Here is a 13,801-nt window from a genome sequence, read left to right as displayed (position 1 = left end):
AGGAATTTAGGAGCATCCGAATCTGCAGCTCCAGTGGTGGAACCAGGGCTCAGGTGTGCTGAAATGTCGGAGCCCTCTCTACACAAGGGCTAGCACAGAGACAGCCGGAACATTGCTGAAACCAGGTCCAATGTGTCCTAGCCTCGCTGGCCTCAGTGGTCCCGAGTCTGATTTCAGTGGCACTAGTGCTCTGCAGTGAAGCCACTTCAGATTTATACCAGTGTAAACACAAGCAGAATCGGGACTAGAGTCAATAATGGGCCCTGCCACAGGCTGCAGAGTTTCCTTGCACACTGACAGTTCCATACACTGGTCTTCTGTTAGAATGACAAAGATCCCATCTATAGTAACCTGCCTTGCTCAGTTCGAGCCTTTAGCTTTTGGTATAATTCATAGGTAGCTAATCTCTAGCCCAGAATCTGATCCCCCTCCAGCACAGAGGATTTGTTCCATTTAAAGTGGTTAGCTAAAAATGAAAAGGGATTTCTTTTTTCTGCTTCTATTATTATAAATGTTCTAGTCTGTGGCGCAATCTGGGCTTCCAGGCTTTGAAAAGCTTTTGGCACTGAAACATTTATTAGAATAACTGAGTCTTGTCAGGCACATAGCCAGCTGCTCTGCAGTCCTGAGCAAATACAAACCCAGCCCAGTGTTTGGAGGCAAAAGCTAGCTGGATGGAGGTCTGAACTCTTGGAAGAACGTGTGTGTGTGTGTGTGTGTGTATGTAATTTATACATGTATATACATATATACTTGTGTATACACACAGAGAGAGCTTTAGTTCAAGCCAGCTACATAAACTAAGATGGGGGAAACTATTGGCTGGCTTTGTAGATTTAAGAGTGCTAAATTCTGCAGAGCCTTTGGAGCAGCTCCTCAGCCACGGGAGTCAGTTGACATCAGCAGGGGATTTAGCCCCTTTTTCCTTCTTGACCCTTTCTCAGCAAGGACCTGAGCCAAAGCCTGGTGAAGCTGCTGGAAAACTTCCCCTTGACTTCGGTGGGTTTTGTGCAAGGGGCCTAGAGGCAACTCAACACATCGTGCCCAGTAATTGTGTTAGGCTGTTCAGAACCGTTTTCAAGGGGACTGCATCTGCCGACTTTCCCTTTCCTCCACGCTCTTTGTCCAGTGCAGACACAGAGGAAGATCAGTGAGGTAAACGTACACAGAGCTTTCAAAGGCCTCTCAGTTATTCCCTTCTGACCCCAAGTGTCTTATGCCTCCAGATCAGTGGACATCCTAAATAGCTACAGAAAAACTCAGTCTGGAAGGTTTAAGATCCTGCCACCAGATCTTGCTCAATGCATTTCCAAAGACCTTCAAGGGTAGCAGTGACTTTCTGAGCAGTGACTTTCTGTTTTGGCTCCCAGAGGTCTAAGTCATAAACGAACAGTCGACAATCAAAGCAGACAAAACAAATAATAATATATATATATATATCTCCACATTGTTTGGTAAATCTGCTTTTAAAAATCACTTATGAAGCAATGTACTTATCTAACACTAACGTTCAACACCATGTCTCCGGGATAAAATGCCACCCACTGGTTATTCTGTAAATAAACACAAAGCCAACTTGTATACATTTAAAAACAAAACCAGTGATATACATCCACAACAAAAAGATAAAAAACCCAATCCCCTCACCTCTTTCCAGAAGATTTAAATAAAATCTTCTCTTTCCTTTTTGGGGCTGATTAAAAAGCCCAACTAGGAGACTGAAAAGTCTTTGGCAGCAGTTGAAATTATAGTGTTTTACTATTCAACAACTAGGGGAGGAAAAAAAAATGCATGTAAATATTTTTAATAGGAACCATATCTTAAACCGAACGTTTTTTTTTGTATGTACATAACTCTCCTAGAGTTTAGTACTTAAATTGCTTCATAGTGTCTGTTAAAAATGAAAATAAATAAATAAAAATGTTTGTTAATTGTTTTTGTTCTGACTCAATGGCCAAAACTTTAAAAATAAAATAATAATAATAATAATTATTATAAAATAATCTTTGCCAATGGATCTAGCACTGTAATGGTACTGTCTATTTTTTTTTAATGATTTCTGTGCTGTGCCCATTTACAAAAGGGAAAAATAAAGTCATTTAAACATGGATCGCTGGGAGCTTTGTGTGCTGTGGCTTATTTCCGGTCCCTGGGTGTTCATTGCGCCAACATGTGACGAGGGCTAGACACAAAGATAGAGCTTGTTATCCAGGCTGCTCCAGTTAGATAGCATCAGGCGAGAGGCTGTGTTTAATTAATGGTCTCCACAGCAACTCTTCAGCCACCTTAGAGTAACAGCAGCTCCCTTCTACATGGTCTAGCCGAGTGCAACCCAATTAAGTTTTGTGCTCAGCACATCATAATTCCTTGCTCATCTTGCCACAGAAGAGACCATAACACCTGGGCATGGCAGCTGAGTCTAGGAAGGGCTGCGTGGTGGAAGGCTGCTGTTAATACATCTAGGGCTCCCTTTGCACACCACCGGAATGCTGCCACCGCTGGGGTGGAATGTGACAGCTGTTTCATGGTTCACAGTAACACCTACAATAGTTAAGAAACAGAAAGTGAAGATGACTGCATCCCACTGAAAGTGCAGGAAGAATTTAACGTGATCGCCAGAGTTGGAATTTGGCTAGGTCTCCCGGGTGGGGGTAAGGGGGAGATGGTCTTCAAAGTGCCTTTGGTTTTGAAGCCGACGAGTGGTCAGCGCTTTGGATTTGTGACTCAGCCAGAAGGCAACGCCTGCAGCAGCGCACAGTCACCTTGCACCACCAAGTCAAAGTAAACCCCTGCTAAAAGGCCAGTACCCTGGGATTTCCCTTGACACTCTGCCATCAAAGACGAATCAGGACCAACCATCAGAGTTTGTCAACTGATGGGACCTCAACCCAAGGTGGTATCTCTGCAGCTACACTCAGTGCACTGTGCTAAGCAGGCTCCTGCTTTCTAACAACCAGGTGAGAGGATAGGAGAGAATATAAATGACCATCCAGTAATTATTGACCTCCTGTCTAAGTATCCAGAGAGCTTGATGGCAGCGCTCGCGGAGGATGCGAGGGGTGTGGAGATGTGCTGAACTCTGCAAGGAAAGCGCATGGAGAATGAAATCATGTATAATTTACACAAAAGCATCTTTAATAAGGCAGGCACTTTGCAATGCCTCTTGGATGACCGATCTTTGCACCGCCCATCAGCGATCCTTGCATCTAACACCCACTGCGTGTTAGGTGCTTTTCATGCAGGAATGAGCTAAAGTCTCCCTCTCAAAGAATTACAGCAGCAGGTCCCCTTTACCGGTCCTAGCCAAACCACTAGGATGTTCCTGTCTCCAGCGATGGAGGATGAGTGAGGTGATGCAGCGCCATTGCTAACTGATTTGAATTCAGGACCCGAATGTGTGACTTTCCTAGCTAATAAGCCCAAGCGTTCACTGGCTGTTAATGCTGGGGAACAATTTGGCAGCAAATGCACTGTCTGCTTCCTAAAGGAGACATCTTGCCACATCCCACTGCTTTGTCCCCAAGGCTCCCATGTTATAGACTTCACAATTCCCAGGGAGTAGCTGTGTTCACGGCAAAACGAGGCTGAGGTGCTGCCTGATTGTTGATGACCCCAGGTGTCCAGACCTGGTTGCCAGCCAGAGGAGGAAGCCAGTCTGTTAAAGTGTCGGTGTTGCTAACGGGATGTTGCAGTGCTGTGGTGGATTCTAGCGAATCGCTCTTTCACTGCTGGTTTACATTAGTGACATCAAACTCTTTCCTCTCTGTAATAACCAACTTTCCCACGCTGGCTCAGAAATGGGGCCCTTTCAGTCCGATAGCACCTTACTGCTATCTGGGGACAGAGCGTTGCTGCATCAAGGCCACTATTCAGTATCTAGCACTGGCCATTGCATGACATTATCGAGGCCGGCGGGCTCCCCCTGCCCACTGTTCCAGATATATGGGGTGGAGAGTGGGCAGGCCCGGAGTCTTTCCTGACTACAGTGTCTTATGCTGCATGTCCTGAGATCTCATTATCCATATCAGCACATCAAAATTACCCTTCTATGAGTGCTTGCTCCCGTCCATTCCATTGTAGGTGCTCGTGTGCCCACGTGCGCGGTCGTCAGAGCTTTTTGCCTTAGTGGTATCTGTATAGTCGGCTGTGGTGCCCTCTGGAGTGCTGCGCTCATGCATTGGTATATCAGGCACTGCCAGCCCAGGCCCTCTCAGTTCCTTCTTACCGGCCACTCCGACACAGGGGCAGGAGCGCAGATAATGGAATGGACGTGAGCAACACATCTTGAAGAACAATAGTTACGACTATTTTTTCGTCTTTGAGTGCCTGCTCATGTCCATTCCATTCTAGGTGACTTGCAAGCCGTGTCAATGGAAGTGGGCTCGGAGTTCGGGGTCGTGCGGCTTGCAGCACTGCCCTGCCAAAGCCAGCAGCGTCTCGAGCTTGTAAGTGCATAATGAGATGCAAATGTGTGGACAGACGACCAGGTAGTGGCCCTACAGATCTCTTGGATCGACACCTGTGCCAGGAAGGCCGCCGATGACACTTGCGCTTTAGTCGAGTGTGCTGTCATGCTTGCCGGCAGAGGCACTTTTGCCAGCTTATAGCAGTGGTGGATGCAGGCCGTGATCCAGGATGAAATCCTCTGCTGAGACACTGGGCTACCTTTCACCCTGTCTGCCACCGCAATGAACAGCTGTGTCGACTTGCGAAACGGCTTTGTCCTATCAATGTAGAAGGCCAGTGCTCTCCTGATGTCCAGGGTGTGCAACTTGAGTTCCTCTTCCGATTTATGAGGCTTTGGAAAAAGACAGGTAAGTATATATCCTGGCCGGTATGAAACTGGGAAACTACCTTGGGCAGGAATGCTGGGTGCAGCTGCAACTGGACCTTATCCTTGTAGAATACCGTATAGGGTGGTTCTGAAGTAAGCTCCCTGTGGGCAGATATTATCGCAACCAGGAACGAAACGTTCCAGGAGAGGAGAGGAGAGCAGAAAACCAGAGGCTCAAAGGGAGGCCCCAAGAGACGTGACAGCATGAGATTCAAGTCCCAGGGAGGGACTGGATCCTGGACGTAAGGGTAGAGATGCTCCAGACCGTTCAAAAACTGGGACATCGTATCATGAGCAAAGACTGACCTGGCTTGGAACAGAGGGTGGAAGGCTGAAATGATGACTAGGTGGACCCTACTGACAACAGGAACTATCCTTGGAGTTTGAGGTACAGAAGATAATACAGGATCACCTGTAGCGAGGCCTGTTCAGCCTGGATACATTGCTCTGAGGCCCAGCACGTGAACCTTTTCCAGTTGGGCAGGTAGGTCACTCTGGTGGAGGGCTTTCTGATACCCAGCAAGACCTTTTGCACCCGGGCTGAGCATTCCTGTTCCTCTGCATTCAGCCATTCAGTGGCCATGCTGACAAGCACAACACCTCCAGGTTCAGGTGCAGGAGACTGGTGTGGTCCTGGGACAGCAGGTCTGGCCAGAGAGGAAGCCGCAGAGGGCTGGCTACCAAAAGGTCCCGCAGGGTGCTGAACCAGTTCTGTCGAGGCCACACGGGGGCTCTCAGGATAACTCTGTGGATCAACAGCACCAGCAGGAAGGCGTAAATCAGGGCACCTGACCGTGGGAACAAGAGAGCATCTGACAGGGAGCCTCTGGAGTGAACAGGACATGTGGCATTTCCTGTTCTGATGGGACATGAACAAGTCCACCTTGGGAGTTCATATTAGCCGCCTCTGAATGAAGTGACCACTCATGGCGAGATGAGAAGGCCCTGCTGAGGCGATCTGCTAACACGTTCCTGGTCCCAGGCAGATGTGCTGCTACCAGATGAATGGCCTGCCACACACGTAAGTCCCAAAGGCAGAGAGCTTCTTGGCAAAGGGCCGACGACTTGCCTCTGCCCTGCCTGTTGAAGTGATACACTGCGGCGGTATTGTCTTTCAGGACCTGCACCATCTTGCCCATCTGGTGGGGCAAGAAAGCCTGGCAGGCCAGACGAACCGCTTTGAGCTCCCTGATGTTAGCCCTTGCCAAGCAAGGAAAAGGCGCTCCGACTAACCACCACGAGCGATAGGAAGGAACTGAGAGGGCATTGGGCCGGTGGCGCCTGATATACCAATGCATAAGTGCGGCACTCCAGAGGGTGCCACAGCTGACTGTACGTGGGCACACGTGCATCTAAAACGGAATGGACGTGAACGACCCATCTTGAAGAACAACAGTTACTGTTTTATCCCTTTGAATCCATCTCCGGGTCTGTCCACACTGCAATCAGAGGCACGTGTAGACATACCTGAGCTCACTTTGATCTGGGCACGCTCGCCCAGAGCCCTGGATACATACTTCAGCAAACCAGCCCATGCTGCAGCATCACGGCTGTATCACTATGTAGCATGACTACTAGCTACCGCTAGCTAGACCGAAGTTAGCTCCAGTATGTCTACACATGCTGCTGCAATCCCACTCTTGAATGCAGAGTAGATCACCATGTCCTGCTGGGGCTGACAGCTCCATGGATCATGCTCCATCCATGGTGCATAAAGGGGTGAATCCATTTATTGGGGTCACCCTTTTCAGTTTTCCAAACTGCTCTGAACAAACATACTGCCGGGTAATGACTTCATGATGCAGGCAGTCAGGATACCCGGAGGCTTGGCAGCAACAGCTGGGCTGCTGCCATTAACCGCTAAGTGAACTGCTTACACGGAGGTGTGGGGAGTTTGGGCTGAAGGCTTGAAACCAGCTCTAATTATTCCCTCCCCCAACGGCTTAGTGATTTTCCCATCAGCAGTTCTGTGAATGAGCTGGTCCAGCATCAAGCTGGCTTAGGAATTCCCGCTCCCGGTGACGTAGTAGATGAGTTAGAAGAAAGTAAGACCTCCCTGCAGAAAGCAATACAGTGTGACTGAAATGGCTGCCTGCCTAAGGAATGGGATGCAGAATAATACGGAAGAGAGGCTAACCCCGTGGCTTTCTGTTTCGTGTTTGTACAGCCCTTAGCACAATGGGGTGCTGGTCCGTGACTGGCACTCCCAGCTGGTGCAGTAATATCAATAATGACACTAATAGTAAATTAATATCTCACCTGAAGTACTGTGACTTTTTCTGGTCATGCCGGGTAAAATTCACTGAAGTATTTAAAGTCAAAGGCACTTAGGTGCTTCTGAGACTGTTCCCCCAGACCACAAAGGCTTTACAGAGCAGAAGTCAGGCAAGTTCAGAGCCTGGTGGCTAGACTGGTCAGGGGCCTGGAAAAACTTCCCCAGGAAAAGGGATTGAAAAGTCTGACTGTTTATCTTGGAGAGGAGACTAATCAGAGGGGAGATGATAATGATATAGAAAAACTACGACTAGTCAAAGGGAGATAGATCAGGTGCTGCTCTCCACTGCTTCTCCTATAATAAAGTGAAACTGAATGGTGGCAAACTCAAATCTGATCAAAGCAATAAGAATTTGTGCATGGTTAACCTGTGGAACTCACTGCCACAGGATATCATGGCCACTAAGAGCTTAATAGGATTCCAAAAGAAGATTAGGCCTTTATATGAATAACAAGAACATCCACAGTTATAATAACAAGGCTAAAAGACATATCAGCAAACAACAAAATTCCAAGAGGTGCGGAAGGGATCTAAAACCTCCTGCTTCAGATCATAAGCCAACGTCTTTCTAATGAGGGTCAGGAAACAACTTTCCCTGTGGGCAAGTTATTGCATAACCTCCTACTACAGGGCTTGCTGCAGCTTCATTCTAGAGCAGCTGGGACTGGCGCCTGTCAGACGAAGCACTCGACCAGACGAGCCACTGGTGGAATCCAAGCTGGCAGTTCCCAACTTAGGGCGGAATGACTAAGTGTTGAAAGGGCAGGCACTGTGCACCTTTAATGGTGCCCCAGTGCCCCCTATCCTGCTCCCACTGAAGGCCGTGGGAGTTTTGCCAGTGACTTCAAAGGGAACAGCACTGGGCCCAATCTTTTTAACTACTTGGTCCTCAGAAATTAATCCAGTCAGAGATTCATCTTGGGCCTGCTTTGCAGAGGTGCTGGGCCCACAATTCCAGCCAAGGTCAGTGGGCGCCACAGGTGCCCAGCACCTCTGTCATTCGGACCCCAGGGGTCTGCTTCTCCATTGCCCTGCACTAAATGTTGCCATTTATACCAGTGTAAAGATAGTTAAATGCTGCCAGATCACACCGGTGGTGTTTTGCAGCCATATCGCGCTGGCATAAATGAAGACACAAAGTGCAGGGTAATGGCCAAGCAGGGCCCATATCATTTTCACGGTCCCTGGCGCCCATGACTGATAGAGCAGATGTCTATCTGTATTGGATTTAGTCGCATCTGCACCACCCTACAGAGGGCCAGGGACAGATGCATTAGAACTTTATGAGCTGTTTCATTTGAATGCATTGATTTTTATATTTGGGCAGGTGAGGGTGAGATGAGTGAAATGAATTAAATTTGGGGCTGGGTATAACGGGCAGCGGTGGCTGCTGGGTAAAGAAGCAGCTGAGAGGCAAAGTTCTTTGGTTCTGATGTCTGTTTTTGAAAAAAAGAAATCAAATACTCAAACAACCTCGTGTTTCCTTTGCTTGCTATTTATACTGGTTAGCACTTACAGGAATCCACTGGTTGTGTAACTGTGATGACCTTGGTGGGGAGCAAGGGTCACACTCAGACGATTGTGCATGAAATATACAAGAGCATCCTTACCTCGGCCTGACCTTTGCATGTTCCCTGCATTACAACTTGGATAAAATCAAAGATATTTTAATCTGTGGCTCTCAACGCACTTTAATAAGGCTGATCCTTAGTATCCATATTTTACAGATAGGGAAATCGAGGCAGAAAGGTAACCTGACTTGCCCCACTTGAGCCAAGCGAGCCCATGCCCACCCACCTGAGCTGGAAATGACCCCTCCCGGGGCACTGTACAGGTACCTTTGGAGTGTGAGCTTCTAGGGGATGGTCTGGGGCCTGATTCTCCATTGCCCTGCACCTTGTGCTGTCATTTACACTTGTGGGCAAAATGCTACGTATGCTATCAGTGATTGCACAGAGCGTAGGACAGCAGGGGGCGCCGGAATGGGGGGACAGGGGACCATGATCTTGGGGGGAAGAGGTGGTGCGAGGATGTGGGCTTGGAGAGAAGGGGCAGCATGCGGGGGCGAGGGGGGAGGAGAGGCATGGTTCAAGCACCGGTAGCCCCCACACTTTTGCGGCTCCTGGCAGAGACTCAGCACCTTTGGCTCCTGATTAGGGACTAGTACACCCGGAGTGCAACAGAATGTCTGTGATAACACTGATCAGCGACAGCCCAGTGCACAGACAAATGCGCCAGCCTTTGCGTACGGCCTTTAATACGGTCGCCCTAATTCTGCACCCATTGCTGCGGCATCCACCCCAGGAGCTGAGCAAAGGCCTTTAGCAGAAGCAGCCTCACTGTTTATGATGTCTGGCGTAGCAGCTTCCACGGGCAGGAAATCCCTTGGAGAGAAAACAGTAGCCTCCAATTGGAGAATGACCGGATAAAACTCCTAGCCCTGGTCAGAAAGGCAGGACCTGGGCTGCCTGATTTGGGGTCTGGCTGGCCCACAAACCTCAGTGTATGGTCTAGACTAGGCTTACAAGGCCACACCCATTCTCTTCCTGCTCTGCATGGCACCACTTCCTGAGCACAGGCAGATATTAACAGGCCTCGAATAAAGCAGCCAGAGGGCTCCTATTTTTAACCCTTGAGCTAACTGGCATCTCTGGCCATAATTAACCCTCTGGGAGCAGTCACCCAAAGTGGTGCTGGAACCAGGGACACTGCCTGAAACAATAATAACAAACACCAAATACATGGCTTCCATCACAGCACCCCCACTATAAAAATGTTCCAGCCCCCCGGTCACCCATGTAGCCCTCTTTTAAGAGTCCCAAGAGCCATCTGTGCTTTCACATAAGGCAGATTTCCTGCATCAGGCCCTGCCTTTCCTGGGCCGAGGGTGGTAGTTTGCCCCGACTAGAGAAGGCTGTAACTCAAACATTCTGCAGACTTTTTTCCCCCCAAGATGAGAAGAAAACCAAACATTTCAATATTTCCCGCAGAATGAAATTTTGGAAAACTCTCTCCTTTTGGGGGCAATCAAAACGTTTCATTGCGATAAATTTAAATGGGTTGTTCTTATTTTGACCTTATATTCTAATTTATGAGTGCAAAGAAAATATATTTCGAAAGGGTTCATTGTCGCGAAACAAAACACAAAAAATCTAGGGAGTCCCTTCTGATAAGGTCAAATCACAATTTTATCAAATTTGGCACAGTCTCATGGAAGATTTCCAATAGATTCCACCCTGATGCTGTAACACTCTGAGAAGAGCAGCCTGGTGACTTTATCACTCCTCTCTCTGACCTTGGCCTCGCAAACATCTGCAGGAAGCTGAGCTGGTCTTTCGCGCATCCTCAGCTTGGGGTGTTTAATAATGGATTGTTTTAGCACTGGTCTCGCAACGCTGTACACTGAAATCCGCTATCTATTGAACAGGTATAGCATGAGTAACCACACCAAACACACACAAATATCCCTAGCACTCACAGCAGGGTATGGTACAGTAGGACTGGTCAGAAAATGTGCTGTTCTCCCCCTCTCCCAATGGAAAATTACAACTTTTAGAAGAAAACTCAAAAAGAGAAATATTTCAATTTGGAAATGCTGTCACAGTGTGTAAGGAGGCGCCCTGGCTCCCCACCGCGCCTGAGGGGTACGAGCCAGAGCAGGCACCTCTGTGGGCTGAGCCAATGCCACCTGTTCCTGCCCCCCAGAAGTCAAGGGTGGGGACAGGAAGTATAAAAGCCAGGCCCCAGAGCTCAGTTGCGGGCTGGCTGCTGAAGAGGACAGATGCTGAGGCCCAAGCTCCCGCAGGGCCCAACCTGCCTCGTGCCTGGTATCCGGAGGACCCCCAACCTGACCTGCCCTACGCTCGCTATCTGGAGGAGCGCTGGCCGGACCTGCCTCGTGCCCGGTATCCGGAGGACCCCCAGCCTGACCTGCCCTGCGCTCGCTATCCGGGGAAGCCGTCGGAGTGTCCTGCCTCCCAGTATCCAGAGGAACCCATGGTCTGGGACCCCCCGAACTACGCCAGCAGAGGCCAGGTACAGGGAGAGGGGGGAATTGGAAGTAGCCCGGGGGTAGCCAACCCCAGTCTGGCTCCTGGGGACTGTCAACCCATGTCAGTGTGTTGCGGCCAGGATTCCCCACGGACTGCAGCGAACCCTTGCTGCTGCTAGGGCCCCGGGCTGGGACGCAGTGGAGCGGGAGGGCCTGCATCCCCCCTGCCACCCGTCCAAGGGTGGCAGATTCCCCCTCTCCACGGCCTGAGGAGGCCTTCTGTGTAGCCTCACTGCTTGTACTGTGTTGTGTTTGCTCAGCCCCTGAGTGAGCCTGAACTATTTGCTGCCCCGCCCTGACCAAGGGCTTGGGCTATAGACTGTGTTTGCTCAGCCCCTGAGTGAGCCTGAACCATTTGCCGCCCATCCTGCCCAAGGGCCAGGCGTAGACATGGACTGCTGTGTGTAAGGAGGTGCCCTGGCTCCCCTCCGTGCCAGAGGGGGATGAGCCCCAGCCTGACTGGGTTACACAGTGCATCATGGGAGTTGTAGGCCCAGTGCCTCATGGGCGCATTCTCCTGTATAGGCTGGCCTCCCTCACTGAACTACTTCTCCCATGATGCATCATGGTCTCCCTGCAATTATTTGAAAATCTGCAAATTAGCTCATTAAACAATTTGCCATATCACAGTTTTAAACTACCTAGTTACAAATATACAAATTAACCTAGTTCTTTTTGCATAATCAGACTGGAACTAAAGCATACATTTTTTTAGCTGTGAGGGTAAAAATACATTGGAATAAGTTACCAAGCATTGTGGTGGCTTCTCCATCACTGACAATTTTTAAGTGAAGATGGGATGTTTTTTCTAAAAGCTCTGCTCTGGGGATTGTTTGGGGGAAGTTCTTTTCCCTGTGTTTTACCGGAGATCAGATTTGCTGAGCACAGTGGTTATCTGAGGGCCTTGGTATCTACGAATCCATAAAGTGTCACACACAGAATGGAACAAAACTGATGTTGTTGGATTATTTTTTTGCCTGTCACTCAGCCTGGCCAGTGAAACTAGACTGATATATTTCTAATCAGTTTCATTTGCAGGGTCTCGTGCACTAGCATATTGTGGGGCACGATTTGGATTGTGAACCATGCAAGGAGAATGGTATTGCTTGAACAATAATAATACCCAGCACTTAATGCTGCATCTTGTCAAAAGAGGATCTCAAACCTTGTATATGTATCATTAGCCCTATATGACAGGTGGGGAAACTGAGGCAGAGAAAGGACAGCTGAGACCAGAATCCCATTCTTTTGAGTCCCAGTGGCATGTGCTAACCACTAGATAATGCTCCTTATTTTTGATTATGGACAAATGCAAGGTGGCCTTCAGAATGTAAAACAACCCCTAAACATTTCTGTGGATGTTAAGCTTTGTAAAAGTTTGTTTCTAACACACCTGAATTTGTGGCTTAAAGCAAGCCGTGCTCTTTAATGTTCACTTTGAACCACATTCATTGTTGGGATCCTACATCAATAGAGCAGGGAGATGGTTTGAAGTGAAAGTGAGCTAAATAAATAAATGCAATCCTTAGCTGAAAAGCTGCAAGTGTCTTTTTCAAACTTTCCAGGAAGCCACTGCCGGGGAGGTGGCGGGGGAAGCTGCTTCTCCTTTGAATGATTATAATTTGAGAGACTTCAGAGACTATGTTGGTTTCTCTGCCTTATTATTTTGGACAGCAAAAGTTCCCAGATGTAGCTCTGAGTGCCAGGGGCTGTGCTGAGAACTTCCAGCTGTTGGTACAGACTTCACAGTACTTTGGTGGTTAAGAACTGCTGGCTCTGAAGAATCCCCAAATGAGCTGCTGAAGAGGGTGTGGAATGTTTTATTCAGGCGCCGTACTGCAAACACTTCCTGAATGCCCTTATTTCCTGCATAAAATATCACAACCACTCCGTACTAGGGTTGGGCAAAGCAGTGGGATGAAATAGGAACTGATCTGAAAATCTGCCTGTAACACACACTTAAGGCTTTTAAGATACAAAGTAAACATAAAGTAACAACAAGTAAAAACAAAAGTAAATACAGAAATTGCCATCTCAGGTCAGACCATTGGTGCAGTTAGTTCAATAGCCTGTTTCTGACAGTGGCCAGCACCAAATGCAACAGAGGTAGATGCAAGGAACTCTGCAGTGTGCTGTTTGGGGATAACCTGTCCCCAAGGAAAGATTTCTCCTAACCACAAGTAGCTAGACCAGGGGTAGGCAACCTATGGCACGGGTGCCGAAGGTGGCACGCGAGCTGATTTTCAGTGGCACTCACACTGCCCGGGTCCTGGCCACCAGTCCAGGGGGGGCTCTGCATTTTAATTTAAGTTTAAATGCAGCTGCTTAAACATTTTAAAAATCTTATTTACTTTACATACAACAATAATTTAGTTATTTATTATAGATTTATAGAAAGAGACCTTCTGAAAACGTTAAAATGTATTACTGGCACGCGACACCTTAAATTAGAGTGAATAAATGAAGACGGCACAGCACTGCTGAAAGGTTGCCGACCCCTGTGCTAGAGGTTGGTTCATGCCCTGTAGCATTAGAGTTAATATCACTTCCAAAACTCTAGGTTTTTTTGTTTGTTTAATATTTACTACTTTCGCTTTGCATGGTCTCTATGTAAATGTCCTGTCACTTTGGAATCCTTCTT

The sequence above is a fragment of the Chelonoidis abingdonii genome, chromosome 25 (assembly GCF_003597395.2).
Source record: "Chelonoidis abingdonii isolate Lonesome George chromosome 25, CheloAbing_2.0, whole genome shotgun sequence".
Lineage (NCBI taxonomy): Eukaryota > Metazoa > Chordata > Testudines > Testudinidae > Chelonoidis > Chelonoidis abingdonii.
Note: the sequence above shows the minus strand (reverse complement) of the source record.